This window comes from Athene noctua, chromosome 14 (genome assembly GCF_965140245.1).
Source record: "Athene noctua chromosome 14, bAthNoc1.hap1.1, whole genome shotgun sequence".
Lineage (NCBI taxonomy): Eukaryota > Metazoa > Chordata > Aves > Strigiformes > Strigidae > Athene > Athene noctua.
The window spans coordinates 20,757,022-20,773,363 of NC_134050.1; the positions used below are offsets into that span (position 1 = coordinate 20,757,022).

At 42.7% G+C, this 16,342-nt stretch overlaps 1 protein-coding gene across 4 annotated transcripts in view; it reads left to right on the forward strand.

The window, feature by feature from the left end:
* Positions 1-3,013: 3,013 nt before the first annotated feature.
* PPP6R3 (protein phosphatase 6 regulatory subunit 3) overlaps positions 3,014-16,342 on the forward strand; it is a 70,930-nt gene continuing 57,601 nt past the window's right edge. For 2 of the 4 annotated variants that reach the window (XM_074918448.1, XM_074918450.1), the window contains exon 1: positions 3,014-3,389. The gene's annotated coding sequence lies outside the window, so the exon portion shown is untranslated. The remainder of the gene's footprint in view (positions 3,390-16,342) is intronic. The other 2 variants (XM_074918449.1, XM_074918452.1) reach the window with 1 other exon arrangement.

The window sequence follows — 16,342 nt, forward strand, 5'->3', positions numbered from 1 at the left end:
CAGTCCTTACTCTGAAAAGGAGGGTACAAACAGAAAGATAAGCACATAGCTTTACCTATTACGTCTTCCTTTTTCTCTACATAAACCTTAAAGTTGTTTTATGTAGAGACAGGCTCCCACTGAGATCCTATTCTTGTTGTCCAAGATTTGAGCCCATTTGTAGCTTGTCTCACTGTTTCTTTCCTGAAAGAGACACTGCTTTCTGCAGCAGTGCCCTCAATATTTATGTCTTTTTGTAATATCAATAATTTTCTTTTAATGGGAGAAGCTCTGCTGAGTAGGTCATTGATTTGCAGCAAGATGTAAGTACAGCTGTATTGAGCTTAACTCTGTATGTCTGATGAGCATGTGAGAGATGTGAAGATGCATTATTCAAAGTGGAGTTGCTTTGTCCTAGGCTGCTGATACATAATGAAGTTTAAAAAAAATGTATTGTTTTCCCCTTCCTTTGGTATATGAAATAAACACAATGATCTGTGCTACCCTTCAGTATTCTTGTGCTCTACGTGAGGCACCCACAAGAACTACCCTATCACTAAACTATCTTTTCAGCTCTGTTGTTTCTTCACCTATTGTAAATAAATAATTGAGTCCTTGCCTTAACCATAACATACCTGTTTATCTTCTTAAACATATTATGGCCAGTAACTATCAGAATGAGTATACATAAATATTAAAAACCCCCACCTCATGCATGATTCATACTTACTCAGCATAAACCAGAACTCTGCCACCATTCACAGAAAGTACATGCTATCCTCAAAATGGGCAAGGCAAATGCTAGCATGATGGAAAATTAGCTTTGGTGAGACTGGACTGCACCATACCCCCTTCATCTACTTGCTTACACACATTGATGAAGAGCTGCTAGTCCCATACTGTCATGGTGCCACAGCATCCTGATGGCAAAAGGAAAAAGGGAGTGTTTTACAAGTCCATGATGTCAACTGATAAGGTGAACAACAGGCCTTCCTGGCTCTGTTACTATATTGGGAAGAGATGTCCAGAAAATGGTAAGGAGCAGGAGCTGGGGCTTGAGATGGGCTGTTTCCTTTCTCTCTAGGAGGTGACTCCCCACTCTGCACGGTGGCCTGTCCATACACCTTCATTCACAGACAGGCATTTTATATACATAAACTTCATTGCCAACCCTAAACTTTAAAAAAATCCAACCAAACACACAAAATGTAAAGGGCAGAACTGCCATGCTGGGTCAGGTGTGGTGTCTTTGGCTTAGTAAAGCCCCCTTCAGCTGCACCTTCCCTCACCAGAAAACCAAGATGGGTCCAGGGAGGGGGGACACCAAAAATAGTTGCTGGTGGTAACCAGGCCAGTGCTGCCACCCCAGGGTGCAGCCAGATATTTCTGGCACACCCCACCTTGCTGGCGGCACCTCCAGTCAACAGCCCCCCCCGCCCCCAGCTCTTCAAGAGCCATGTCCAGTGGAAACCAGACAAAACCAGTTAAAACCACACTGAAAACAGACAAAACCCCATTGAAACCGGCAAAAGCTCAGCAGAACCAGACAAAACCTGATGAAAGCAGACCAGGAGGTTACCTGATGGCAGCTCTGCTGCCCACAGGTGAAGTGCTGTTGACCACGGCTGGCTGGTGTCCTCCTCCCAGGACAGGGATGTCATCCTTCCAGTGACATTGCGAAACCTGAGGGCTGCCCTGAGGGGTGAAGGGGCAACAGATGGGGCAAGGGGGGGGGGGGTAATGTCACTGCCATTTTGGGTGGAAGTAATTTGAGAAGCTTCATGAAGCTTCTACCCCTGGACTTGGCATTGCTGAGACTGCACCTCAATGACTGGGTTCAGTTTTGGCCCCCTCACCCCAAAAAGGCCATTGAATGACTCGAGCGTGGCCAGAGAAGGGCAACGGAGCTGGGGCAGGGTCTGGAGCACAGGTCTGCTGGGGAGCGGCTGGGGGAACTGGGGGGGTTCAGTCTGGAGAAGAGGAGGCTGAGGGGAGACCTCCTGGCCCTCTGCAGCTCCCTGCCAGGAGGGGGCAGAGAGGGGGGATGAGTCGCTTGAGTCAAGGACCCAGCGCCAGGCCCCAAGGGAATGGCCTCAAGCTGCCCAGGGCAGGGTCAGGCTGGCTCTGAGGAAGGATTTCTGTGCAGAAGGGGCTGTTGGGCGTTGGAATGGGCTGCCCAGGGCAGGGGGGGAGTCCCCGGGATCCCTGGAGGGGTTGAAGAGTCGGGTTGACCCAGCGCTGAGGGATCTGGGGGAGTTGGGAAGGGTCAGGGTGAGGGTCATGGTTGGACTGGAGGAGCTTCAAGGCCCTTTCCAACGGGGATGATTCTGTGAGTCTGTGAAGGAAGGCCACAGACATCCTGGGCAGGTTGTTTTAATGCCCTAAGACATGGGGCAGAAAACACTACATCGTAGGTGTTTTTTTGCCAGTTGTGGGGCACACGAGGCAACCTGCTCAGCTATTTGTCACCCGAACTTTCAAGCAGCGGTCCTTGCCAGCGGGCTTTGGCCAAGTGGGGTTGTGAATTTGCCACCTCAAACAGCAGCGCTGCAGCCAACACGCAGGCAGGGTCGCCAGGGCTGGGGGTGCCGCGCATCCCCTGGTTTTCATACACGCATATTCTGGTGCACTTTGGTTAAAATATACCGCCAGTTCTCGAGGTGGAGTTGGAGGTTAGAAAAAGCCAAGCCCCGCTTGCGGTGAGCGCGCGATCGGGATCAGCTCCCCCGCGCTGTTGGAGCCGCTTCCCGCTTCCCGCTCCCCTCCCAAGAGCCGCCCCCCCCCTCCGCGCGCGCCAACGAGTTGTTGTCAGGCAGTTTGGCGCCCGCGCCGCGCCCGGGGGGCGTGGCCCCGAGGCCCGGCCAATCGGGAGGCGCAGGGGGTAAGGCTACAAGGAGATCGCTGCCACAGGCGCCCGCCCCTTCCGCGGTGGCCTCCTGCCGGGTCTGAGAAGCCGCAGCTCCGGATTGGACGGAAAGGGTTTATTTTCAAAAGGAAGCTGCTCTTTCTATTGGGTGAGAGAAACGCCTGTCAGACTGACGGCGCCTTGTTGCTAAGTCGGGAAGGTGGGAAGCGAGATGCAGCCGCCCCGCGCATTGATTGGTTAACAGCAAGCCGAGAGCCCGCCTTCATCCCCATCGGCCCTGTTGCAGTCGCGTAGCTGAGTGACTGACACCCGCCCAATTGCCAGTGAGAGGCCGAGATACACACACCGCCCAATAGGAAAACGCGAGCCGAGGAGTAGGCCGGTGCTGGGGCGGTATGATTGGCAGGCGGGGCGGAGGGAGAGGAGGGCTCGCAGGAGCTGATATGTCCGCCATCTTGGAGCGTCGGTGATGGTGGCAAGCGGTGGCTTTCCCGCCTGAGGGGAGGCAGCCTGGGGCCTGCGGCGGGGCGACGCGCTTGCCGAGGTACGGGCAGGATAGCGGCGAGCTCTCCCTGCCACCGCTTCGAGCGAATCGGCGCTGCGGTTGCGGCTCTTCGGCGGCGCCGCGGGCCTGGCGCTTGCTCCTTTCCGTGCGGGGGGCTTCGGGCGCTTCTCAGGCGCCTCTGGGCTGGGTCCTGGCGAAGCTTGCTGGGGCCCGTCGTGTGCGACGCCCCCTCTCACACGCACCGCTGAGCCCGCAGCGCCCGGGCCACGCGCGATGGGCCACGGCGCGGCTGCGGGGGGCCGCGGGCCTGGGCGCGGCGGGGAAGGCTTGGGCCGCGCGGGGGGAAGCGCTGCCCGCCCGTCGCCTCTCTTCTTCCCGTGGTCGTGACGTTGGGTCCTTCGGCAGCTGCTCCGAAGGTTCTTCCTGGTGTCCGTGGCGCTTCATCCCGGGTGGGGAGCCGGCCGGCAGCCGCGGAGGGGCGGGGACGCCGCGGCCGCTCCACGGCAGCTTTTGGGCGCGGAGTGTTGGCGGCCTGCTGTGGCGCGGGGCCGGCCGTGGCGCGGTGGGGCTGGTGGGCGGTGCATTGTTCCCCGGTACACCGGAGGAGCTCTAAACTGGGTGAAATATTTTGTCGAAATGGGGAAAGAAGCTGCGCTGCTCCCTCCCCCGACAGTCACTTGTGCTGTTGCTGTAACTTAGAGAACTTTATACTGGCTTCGATGTTATCGCTGGGATAATAAAGCAGAGAAGTCTTGCTGATAGCTCATTTTGCATTCACCTTCCTTCTTTAAAATCAGTGCCTCGATAGTCCTGTGAGGACGCTGCTTGCTGGTTGGGTTTTTTTTTGGTTGTTTGAGTTTTCTGTTTGTTTTGGTTTTTAACAAGGCAGCTTCTTTCAATTAGATTTTTTGGGGGTTTTTTTTAGAGCATAGCAGTGTTTGGGTAAGCTTTAAACGCTGTTAAATACATATAGCAAAATCTGGCTTTGAACCTGCGATTTCTTTTGGTTTTGTTTTGCTTTTGTCGCTAAGAATTTCTCGAAGTGTAAGAGGGAATTAGTGTTAGTCTTGTATGACAGAAATACAATTGTCGGAATAAATATCGCTGTCAGGATAGATGTTATTTAAGTTAGAACAGTAGGATACTTTGAATAGGTGTGTTGCTTATTTTAGAAAAGTGTTCCGATGGAAGAGTGCAGAAAACTTAAGAGTGGGTGGATAGCTTTAGGAAGCGTTCCTTGTGAGATGTTGACAACTTAAAAATTAAAGCTTGTGTTACTGCTAGTGATATTACTTACGTTTAAAATCTTCAGTGGAAGGAGTCTAAGTGTACTGTAACAGTGCGCTCTGTGTTTGGTTTTGGATTTGATTTTGCTGGGGGGGGGTTAATTCACGAATATTAGTTTAAAGTTTCTAGGTGGTATATAAAGTAGCTTGTGAACTGCAGAATTACATGTGTCTTTTTTTAAAAAATTCTGGAATGCTGAAAGATGGGAAGACTCCCCTGTTGCAGTGTTTGAAATAGATTACTACAGTTACTTGAACTGCAGCGTGCATTTTCCGTATTTCACAACATATATTCTAGTAAGAGTCTGAATTCTGTGTTATTTGTGTTTTCAGTAGTGAGGCATGGACTAACTGTAGCTTGCAAGTCTCTGTAATAAAAATATAAGAGAATAGTACAGAATTACCTTTTAATATGTAACCTGTTAATGAGACTTTGTGCAAATGTGGTATCTAGTGTGCATGTTTATTTCTTTACAGCTTGTAGTTCTAAGTAAGTTATGTTCACTTAACTCATGTATCCTCCATCTATGATATTGCTTCAATTTAGGTGATGCATATTTGCTTTCTGTGTGAAAAGCAGAATGTGTATGCAGTATTGAATCCTGCACTTTTCAAGTTAACGGAATTTATCTTCTAATACTACTAGAAGGTCTTATTTTGGCTAGAAGAACTGCTGAAGACCTCTGTTTACAATGAACTTAAGGAAAACACTGAATTAAAGTGAAAGTTATAGTTTAGAAATTCAGGAAAGGGGATCTGTTTGACAGGAATGTCTAGGGTAGTGCATATAGCTTCTCTGCAAGCAAGTTAGATTTATATGTAAACAGATGTGACTAATATCTTTTGATTCTTGTAAATAGAGATCAACATTATTATTTCCTTATGGAATTAAAAATACTAAATAGTTTATCCCTTTACTGCCTGCAAACTGTTCACTCTATTGACTTGCTAAAATGAGAAAAATGTGACTGTTGCCTTCAGAACCCTTCTCAGTTGCAGTTAACAGAGGTGATGCTATAACCTGTATACCAATCAGAGAATCAGATGATGTTTTAAGTGTGAAATTCAAGTGAACTAATAGAGTGGAATCTGAATTTAGCAGTATTAAAGCAGAACATGATATATGTAGTTCTAGTATTAACAGATGGTTAGAGAGTGAACTCTGTTATTATAGCTCAACAGCTTTGCTTCTCTACTCGGCTTAAGCTTGATATGCATGTACTATGAAACACTAAAGAGCTGGCTCAAAAACAGCCAGTATGGGATTCAAGCAGTCAGAAGGGAGGAACATTCTGAAGAATACTGGTCCTTTCTCTCCACTGATGTCCATTTTTGTCCAAGTGCTTAAAAAGCCTTGAAGTATGTGTTTACTGAACTCTACAGTTAGTTAAGGTTCTTCTGTATCAGTATATTGAGATGTTTTCTAGCTTCAGTGTTTCAGCATACTACACTACATCTTTGTGGGTAGGAGGCTTGCATGTTCACTTCTCACATGTAACTGGGTTAGTTTATGGCCTTTGGAAGCTATGATGGAAACCGTGGCTTTTATGCTTGGGCTAGTGGCCCAAGAGGCACTAGTATGAGAGCATAGTGATCTGCTTCTGTAGTAAGGTAGGGTGTCTAAAGCATATTGCCTGCCATCTAGATTCATCTCTTATAGTAGCACCTTCATCTGTGACCCTTAAGATTGCTGTGTATGCTCTTATTTTGTGTGCCAAGTCTAGGAGTAGTGTGTTATCTTGAAGTAGACACGACATCCAAATTCTAGAAGACCAGATGTCCGATTAGATTATACAGAAAACAAGATGTGGAGCCATTGTTTTTGGCAAAACTTTCCAGAATAATAAAGCAAGTAGGGATAAATGAGAAATAATGTCTTGCTTGTTTCATTTTGTCAAGTTGGAAGAAAAGAGCAAAGAACTTGGGAAACTATTTAGAGATCATGTTTGATCCTGATATTTTTCGGGGTGGGAGGTAGGCCTGAATGATCAGTCAGAAAATATGTTGGTAATATGAATGTAATGTTGAAAGCTTTGTGTAGCGTGTTTAATTGTTTTTGTGGTGTGTCAGGGTGCCAGCATCTGTTTTAGAAACCATATGCTACTAAGCAACTAAAGTAAAATGTTTTTCCTATTCTTGGATGTTATATGCAGCTCTATAGCTGGCTTGGGACACTTCTCAGGAAATGGGATAGACTGAATTGATAGGATCAGGAAGATGTTTGGTATAAGCTGTTAGCAACTTGCTTGTTTATGGAATAGTTTTTCACACAATATTGGGAAAAAATCTGTTACTGTAAAATACAAGACACTTTATGACCTTTGTTTATTTAATAATTTCCATAAAGTGCCAGGAAGCCTGTTTGAAGTGATATGTATGATTTGGAGCGGGTGAAGAAGTTCCCAACTTTGACTGTTCTTTATTCTTGATGTTACTCTGTATAATCATTCCCTAATCCTGTTAAATGGGCGTATCTTTTCATCTTCCAATGGACTTAAACTTGGAATGCTCAGTGACAGAATTTATGCAATGTGTTGCATGCCAGCAGTGGAGAAGAATCCCAAAAGGACCTCAGTGTACAACTGTATGGATTTATGAAGCTGTAATACACTTCTGGAGTAGTGGTGTATGTTGTTAGGCATGTTGGCAAAACGGCTAAGAGCACCTATGAAATTGGTAGTGAGGATTTGGTTAAAGATGTGAAGAGGAGCAGAACTGAGTAAAAAAGCATATATGTACGCACAAGAAGAAACCGCTCCATAGTGACATTTGAGGGTTAGTTAGCTTCCTTGGAGGAAGTTTGAGAACATGCCTATTTCGTTTAGAATGAGATAATTCTAAGCATTTATATCCGGTCTGAGTTGTGTATCTGCAAGGAGGTGGAGTACGTGGCCTAGTGGTCTCTATCCTGTGCCCACTGGGTCTTCTGGAAATAGAGCACTGAAAGACCATAGGCTGGCTCTTGTCAGTTGTGCCAGAAGATACTTCTGAGCATGAAGAAAAATAAAGCCTTGTTGTAATGACCAAGCAGGTCCTACATGAGGCTTGTGAAAGGGCTGTGTGCTTTCCAGTTGGGTAAAACATGCTTGGGACTCAGGATGGAAACTTCCAATTTTAAGTAAAAACTAGTGACTTATTTCTGAGTTCATTAAATACGTTCCGGTACTAAACACATTCTCATTGTTACTATGTAGCAGGTGAATCCTAGGCCACTTTTATCCCTGCTACTCAGTGGCACAGATCCCACCTTCAATGACCGCAGGCAGAGTTTCTAACTGGATCTGAGTATATAAAGTAAGATACTATTGTGCAAATTTAACTTCTCCTAGAGGTTTTTAGAGTGAATCTCATTATTTACCAAACTAGTAGTAGAGAGGAAGATGCTTTTTGTAAATGTACTTTATCTTATTCTAGAAGAGCGAAGCATAAGATGCTAGTCCCCAGTTAGGGGGTGTATACTTCTCACTTCTTGTAGTGCTCTAATTCATAGATAAATCAAAAGCAAGTTAATCAAATTTCAAGTAGTGCAATACAGTCAGTACGGTGGCTGTAGGCAATGCTAGTACAGATGTGAATACATGTTATTTTTTTTCATTGTACTGTAACTGGTTTGAGTGGTTGAGTTGGAGCAGAAAATGAGGGAGTAATGGATGTTTCTAAAGGCTTGACTTGCCACAGATTCATATTACTTCAATGCTACTTACATTGTGAAAGCAGTATCAGCCGCCGCCTCCAAAGGGTGAATTTTTGCATTATTGTATGGCAGTGGTTATACAGTTAGTGTTTCTCATATAGAAACTGTAAAAATATAATGCTATTTGCTTTTATTTTGTGTAAGTATAGTGGAAACCAAGTTTTATGGGGTTCTTGTTTGTGTTTTTTTTTTACTAAGTTACGGTAGGGCAAAAATCATAGGTAAGGTCTTGGTGAAAAAACTTCTTTCTGTGAAACAGACTGTAACCTTACCTTTAAAGCAGACATAGGGCTCTCTTCATGTTTAGTTCTTACTTACCATGTACTACTTTGACCAGGCTCCAATCTAAAGAGCTCAGCTGAAAACTTTAGGACTTGTTTGAACCACAGTAATTCATATTACTGCTTCTCCTAGTGCCTTGACAGACTTGTCAGATATCCAGGTATCTTTGGAAGATAACTCTTCTAGAAAATATTTAGTAGTAGATTATGTTTGTTTGAGAAATTTAGCTGCTGTCACCAGAAATCTTGAAAAAGGATGTAAAGTCTAGAGACTGCTAAAACAAAGCTGTGGTAGTGGCAGGGACAGATCCACTTTGGGTAGGTGGATTTCCTGTTTATCTTGTAAGTGGCTTGCATCTACAGGAAACCAGCTTCCATGTCATGTTGATATTGGTCAGTGTGCATTCCAGATGGAAGTCCATTTGAAAACTGCAGCAGCATAGGGGTTGTATTCCTGTCTTCCATGTTTCTCTTTCTGGCTGTTATGAAGGAGGAGTTTGTCACTTGCTGCTCATGGCGTTTCTGAGGGCTGATAACATTTTGATAAGTGGTTTTTCCCTGCCTGTGAATGACAGCTGTAGAAGTTAGGCTGAACTGGCTATGAAGTAGTCACTTCTTCCTTTCGGCTGTGACAAACAAGCATTTATCAAAGGATCCTTCTGTCTGTGTACTTAATGCTGATCATGGGCTTTTTGTTACAGCTTCAAGCCACATTTAATGGCAAAAAGATGTTGTATTTAGATGAAATCTGTCTGATAAAGGAGGTGGTAAAGATAACATTAGTGAGAGGTCTGTGTTTCTTAATGGTCAACATAAAAATCCTAAATGTGTCTTTTCATGCTGCTTGCCTTTACTGTAGTGATTAGTGTGCTGGTTTTGTTTTAGCGAGTGGCCCTTCGAAGAAGGGAAATGAAGGAAGATTTAAAGGCAGGGCAGATAGAAACCCAGTAGCTGGTGTCAGACCACTGTAGAACTTGCTGAGCTCTGCAGGTTGTAAGAGAAGGTAGTTGCTGTCATGACTGTGAGCTGATAGTAGTATTCAGTGCCTAATTTTAATTAGCTGTTAGATACTTGTAAAACTTGACAATTCCTTTTGCCATTATTGAGTCCTTCCTGTTGCTTTACCTGTGGTGTTACGGGATGTCTTTCTTCATTTAAAAGGGATTTAATTTGCCATGAGATAATGAAAGCTGTGTTTTTGAGGACAAGGCTCTCTTCTAGTCACAATTGAAAAGTTTATAAATTTTGCTGCGAGACCAGTAATGTGTGTTTTGTGGACTGAACTTGCAACTTTACTATTTCTGAACCCATTATAAATATTTGAATGATTTCTCAGTAGTTGTGCCAGGTTCACTTGTCTTATTATTATGATTCCAGTCAGATGGGCACATACTTTTCTTTTTTTCTGTGGCTGTCTTCTGGTATGCTGTCTTGCTATGCACTTCAGTGTTATTTATTTTGAGCACAGCCCACCCACCCCCAAAAAAGACTAGAACCTTGACATGGCTGAACTGAGTACTAGCCACACCTGGCTTGGATGTTCTGCTTCAGAAATGCAATTTATAAATACAAATTAATCCGTAAGTCTCCAGTTACTGAATAGGAAATTTAGTTGCCCAGATTGGTCTGCCTTTGATATCCCATCTCTATAATTCCAAAGGGGGGGAAAAAAAAGAAAATAGGAATCTCACATATATGGGTGTCTGAAGAAATTCAAAGTCTGAAAAACCCTTAGGTTGTTTGGTATCTGTTGTAATATAGGGAAACACCTGTGGGTGTCAGATCTCTTTCATTATAGGAAATTGGCTTCCTTTTAGGATATAACAGAAAGCAATGATGTTAATGCTGGTACAGCATCTTTTCCTTTGAAATACACCGGTTCAATCCTCCCCTTCTCTGGACTTGGGAATTCTGGAGAGTTACACTCCTCAGAAAAATATGCTAGCCATAATACGGCTGGAGACTAGAATGCAGTGGGGTTGCTTTTTGCCCTCCCATGTTGAAGTTGTAGCCCCATGCAGCCAAGAATGAAATTATTGCTAGATACAATAAAAAATTTGTAACTGTGATGCTGATCTCATCCTCATGAGGGGAAGGGATTATAGCTTATCTCAATGTCTAACTTTTAAAATTTGAGATGGTGAAGATTAAGGTCTTTTCTAAAAATGTGAATTGGTAATTGATGTTATATAGTGGAACTACTAAGCAGCAGAAAAGTAAAAATGGTGAATGTGTTTTACTGTTGAGAGGGTTTTTGTAGAGAGAAAAAAGCGATCTGAATTTTTTTAGTATAGGAAAAACTTCAAGGAACAGCCAGTGAATCCATCCCCCAAAACCAAAAGCAAACTGGCAGTTGAAAATAAAGAAAGTTGGAAAGGGAAATAGATGAAGTTGTATTCTTTTAATTGCAGCTAAACCACCTGTAAAGTTTTGGGTTTAGATCTTCCAAGCATTTCAAACTAAGTTAATTTCTGTGCCACTTGCCATACTAGTGACTTCATGGAATGGTAGTAAGACTTACTTGTCAAAATCTTTGTGGAACCCTAAATGTTACTTAACAGGATAAAAGAATTAAAGACTTCTATTCAGGTCTTAAGTAAATTGACTTCTAAGTTTCTGCTCAGCAGGGCATTGCTTTTTAGGGCTATTATAAATGCCATTGTAAGTTCTGAGCTAGCATTTTAAATGGCTTGCTTTCCTTGAAAGTTTATTCCTCAAATCCCTTGAGTAGTCACAGGGCACAGAAGTATCAGTTTTCAATAGTTGTAAATTATCAATGCAGTTGTTGGTAACTATTTGTCTTGCATTTGGATTAATTATAACATTGTTATTTCATAGAATCATAGAATGGTTTGGGGTGGAAGGGACCTTAAAGCTTGTCTAGTTCTAATTCCCTTTCCACTAGCCCAGGTTGCTCAAAGCCCCATCCAACCTGGCCTTGAACACTTCCCAGGGAGGGGGCATCTACCACTTATCTGGACAACCTATTCCACCAATTCCTAGTTAATAAAGTAACACTTAATGTTGAGAGTTGACACCTCTTGTTTCAGTGGGAGAAAATTGTTGACAGATACACTGGTGGCTAGAGAAGGGACTTGTAGGAAGGAATGGATGCTAGAAGTATGTTGAATTACTGTGTTGTAGCCCTATCTTCAAAGAGAGTGAAGAAACACAGGCAGTTGAAGTAAGCGTTATTTGAAAACAACATAGTATCACTAACCTGTGGCATATTGCTTGAATGGGTTTTTTGAACTGTTTGCATGAATATATTAGTGCACTTATGATATTGCATAACTGAGGATCACTTCAGTGTGAAGATTTAGAATATGAAAGTAATCTCCCTTTGAAAACAGTTTTCTTAAGAAATGTTACTAAATCTTTGAGGTAGACTTGACCTGTAGTTTGCCACTTGAAACTGGTAGAATTTTGAAAGACAGTGTGCAACAAATGTATTATTCTGACGCTTCAGAGAGAAGCATTGAACTAAAGCTTTAAAAAGATTATTTTGAAGATTACAGAGAAAACAGAGTAGGTTTGGCACTTTCATATAAAACTTCAGCTTTTTCTTCATAAGTAGGGTGCATGTTGCAGTTGGAAGAAGGTGGCTTATTCTGTTGGGCAATCTTGACTCTAGTATTGTTCATCAAAATAGAAGAGTTCTGTGGGAAAGGCATACTTTTGTTCAGGGGAGGCACTAGAGGCATCTGTGCCTGAAAAATGTGGTGTAATTGCAATGTGCGTGGTTTGTAAAACACAGCATGGCAAAACTCAGATTATTGGAGTGATTTGCTCCAAAAATATAAATTGCATGGGGAGTGGGAGAGGGAGGAAGAAAAATAACAACTTATTAGCCACTTCAAACTCTTATGTACAAGTTGCCTTTTCAGTTGATCTTTCATTATTTTGCTGGGTTTCTAATTTCTCTTTTAGAACTTATTTTTCCATAAACCCAAATAATGATACTGATTAAACTTCTGTAGGTGAGACTTGGGGAACTCTCCTCATTCAAAGCTGTTTTTTCTTAGTTTTGTGGCTGATTCTTTCAGAAAAATAAAGCAAGTTATGCCTCTATCTCTAGTTTTGCTATGTAATGCTAAGTACTTGTTTAAATAACGTGGGGCAGGGAGCTTTCTAGCACTTTATGGTGGTAAAATGCTTGTGGAGGATATTGAATTTCTACTCAGATGTCTTTGAGTGATAAGGTAACCCAACTGATTGGCATCCAGTACTTAATTGACATTCCATATGTATTAAAATATTTTTATTTTCCAACTACTTAATTTCATCTTCAGGATACCTGCAGAGATGGGAAAACAGTTGTATAACCTCTTTTCCCAAATGTATGGAGTATGTTCTCTAAACAAAAGGAGAGTGCTCTTACTTGGTTGAATGCTCAAATAAAGCCACAACATTGTCACTAAACTAGGGAAGATTTCAGATGGCACTAAAGCGTTTGTCTAAATGCAGATACCAACATTTAGATAAGCAAGTGTGGTACAGTAGCGTCACTTTCCTTTTATCTAGGTGCTGCTGCATTTTATTTCTCTAGCTTGGCTTTGGAATAACTTTTCTGCTTTTGTACTAGGGTTTGTATTGATAAACACGAAAATTTAGAGATTGTAGAAATAAGTATAGATGGGGCTTAAGCTTTTTTGTAAGTTAAGTTAAATTAATAATCTTTCCCCAAGAGGTAAATCAAAATCAAACATTTATTTTAACCTGCTTAAAGATTAAAAGAGGAAATATGTTCAGTTTTTCTTTTCATGCTATCGGACCTGCACAGTCTTTGAAGAGTGTTAGAGATTTCAACTTCCAGTCTGAAAAGCAAAACGTGTGTCTGATACTGTCATGTTAGGGGAGCATTAGCCTGTGCGTGCATGCAAGGTGGGTTGATTAGTTCTGTCAGTTTTCACAGGATCTGGTAGCACAGAAATCATAGTTAATATATTTAGTGATGCGGTTCTTGATATCCTAATTAAAAAGGCAGTCTCTCACCTGACATCTTCAAGATGTGCAGCTGTCAAAACTTATAAAACTTACTAAGGTTTACAAAACTATTAAAATATGAGGAAAAGCAGGAGGATAATCTTGCTCATAGCCTTTAACTAGTGCAGTTCAAGTAACCTGCAGTGAAAATGCAGGTTACCTGAGCAGCAGTTCTGAGGAACCTTTAATGAAAGTGAAGGGTCGAACAAAAAGTGACAGACAGCTTTGGATTTAATTTTGAAGTTGCTGTCTCAGTGAAAGGGTCCACTCTAATTCTGGCAGCAGCTATAGCTTACTAGAGCTTCAGGAGGCAAAACATTGGCAGGCTGCTAACTTTGGCTTCTGAACTACAAACAATCTTTAAGTATTCTTTTTGCCAAGACACAAGATTTTGCATAAAAAAAGAAAGCTCATAAGACTTGAATGCACTGTCTATACAGAAGGAACACTCGAGTGTCCTGGTTGCTGAAATAAGCAGCTTTCTTCTACATCCTTGTATTTTCATGCACCTCAAAATTTGATTTGTGTTCAACTTTCGAGGTTTAATCAGTGAGGTGAAAAGAAGGATGAACTTGTTTATCTGAACAGATAAAGGCTGTTCAGAGAAAATGGGTATGTTCACATGATATGCTACAGTGCCTTGGTAGAAATGCCCAAGCCAGTTATGCATATGCTTTTGTTTAATGTGCTGTGCTGCATAGTGATTTGGGTTCAAAAGCTGTATGGCCAGTTAACATGTTGTATTTATGTTAATTAAGGGAAGTGAGAGACAGAGCTAAGTAGCTTTGGTACAGCAAAGCGTCTGATGCAGCTGTATTGCCCTCTGGTAGCACTGGTTCTAGTACTACCTCAGGGAACTCTTTATTAAGCAACAGTATGATACTGGTAAGCATGTCCAAACAGTCGTCTCATCTCTAGCCTGCTCTTTCAGCAGTGTTCCATCTGGCTGCAGCAGAGTGGGATGGGTTGAAATGCTGAAAACTAATCCTGTGGCTCAAGTCGTGCACAGAACCAGTGCAGCCATGGTGACTGTATCCTTTTGATCTGAGGCTTGAAGAAAAAATCCAAACTCACGCACCTTTTGAGAGTACTAACTGGAAGAGAATAGAATTAATGCTTAAGAAAAGGAAACGTCTGCTGAAATTCATACACCTAACCTTAAGGCTGTCTACATAAATTGAAATGGTTTTTCCTTAACTGTTCAGACAAAAAGGGAAGAGTGTACTGTTGAAGCATCACCATTACTGATTTTTACATTTCCAGAGTAGTGGTACAAGAGTTCAGGACTTGTTTACACTTTCAGATTATCAGGTGGTTGATGTTGAGTTGTACAAATTCAGTCTTCTATGTCACCTTATTTATCGTCAGATTCAGAAGAACTTCTACTCTGCAATCGTGCAGCAGGCTGAAGGTGATATGATTTGGGGCAAAACCAGAAGCGACCAATCCTGGTTGCCCTGTCCCTAATGATGGTTCCCCCTTCCTTGGCTGTGCTGCCCCTGGTGATTGACAGACCCTTTGAGCTGTTGCAGCATGTGAACTTGGCAGAAAAACTCTTTCCCTTCTTCATCCACCAACTGCATTTGTCACCCCTTGGAAATGGCAGAAGTTTGACCAGTGTTGGGGAGGCAGTAGAGGGACACTGCACAGCAGGCAGTGGTGCAGAGCTGCTTTGTGTAGCCCTCGAAGCCTCCTGTAGCACTCCTGTCAGACCGAAGGGAATTTCAATCCTGGGCCTCATCCTGTGTGGGGGTGGTGACATTTCAGCATACAGGTGTGCACTCTAAGCAAGGTGTTTAGATCTGAAAGCCAAAGCATTCAGAGTTTAAGTCCTAGCATAAGTAGAGACACTTCTTAGTGTTTAAAAGTTGCCTTGGTTATTACACAAATTTTTTTATGAATTTCACTAGTTCACAATTTGGAATTCTGAACTAGATCAGATGCACTAATTTCTCTGCCCTTCATCTGTCTCCACCCTGCCAAATTCATGGTGGTGGACAACATTTTGAGGCCAAGTTTATTTTCTCTGAAGAAATCTAAATCATCTGTTCAAGGGGTTGCTTATATGAATAAAGTTTTTGGGAAGAGGTGTTCCTGATTAACTTCTGTAGTAAGCCCTAAGATATGGGTGTTCTAAAGAACATGTTACTATCTTTATTTTTCCCACCAGACATTTGGAGAGGTGTGTGGTAAGGAGCAATGCTGAGTCTTAAATGATGATTTCGCAGTGCTATGCCTTGAGCATTAACATTGAACAGTTTTGTATTGCTAGACTGTAACTTCACTGGGAAATCTTTCTGGACCAATAAGCCAGTGGAAAAAAGGGAATTGGAAATCTATTTTTTACTTAGGCACAGTGTTGCATAAAAACACTTGCATTTGTTCTGAGTACAATATAGCCTGAAGAGGGAATAGAACTAAACCATGCAGTGGCCTATGCTTCCCATTACTAATTGTTGTTCAGATACCTTTATTTTCTGAAGAGATGCTGGTGTTCTGCTAGTGGGTTTGTCAGCCCCCATGATGGGCTGTGTGGACTAGAAAAAGAAACTGGAATTTTTTCACTGGGGTGTTTTACATGGCAAAAACCTAATTATAACAACTTTATTTCAGATGTAGTGGGTTATATAAAGTTACTGTTTTGAATGCATGGAATGAATTACTGTAAAAACAGCACAACTCAGTAGCTTGCAGTTCTTGCCCCCCCCTTTTTTTTTTTTTTTCCAGGATGCACAAATGTTGCAG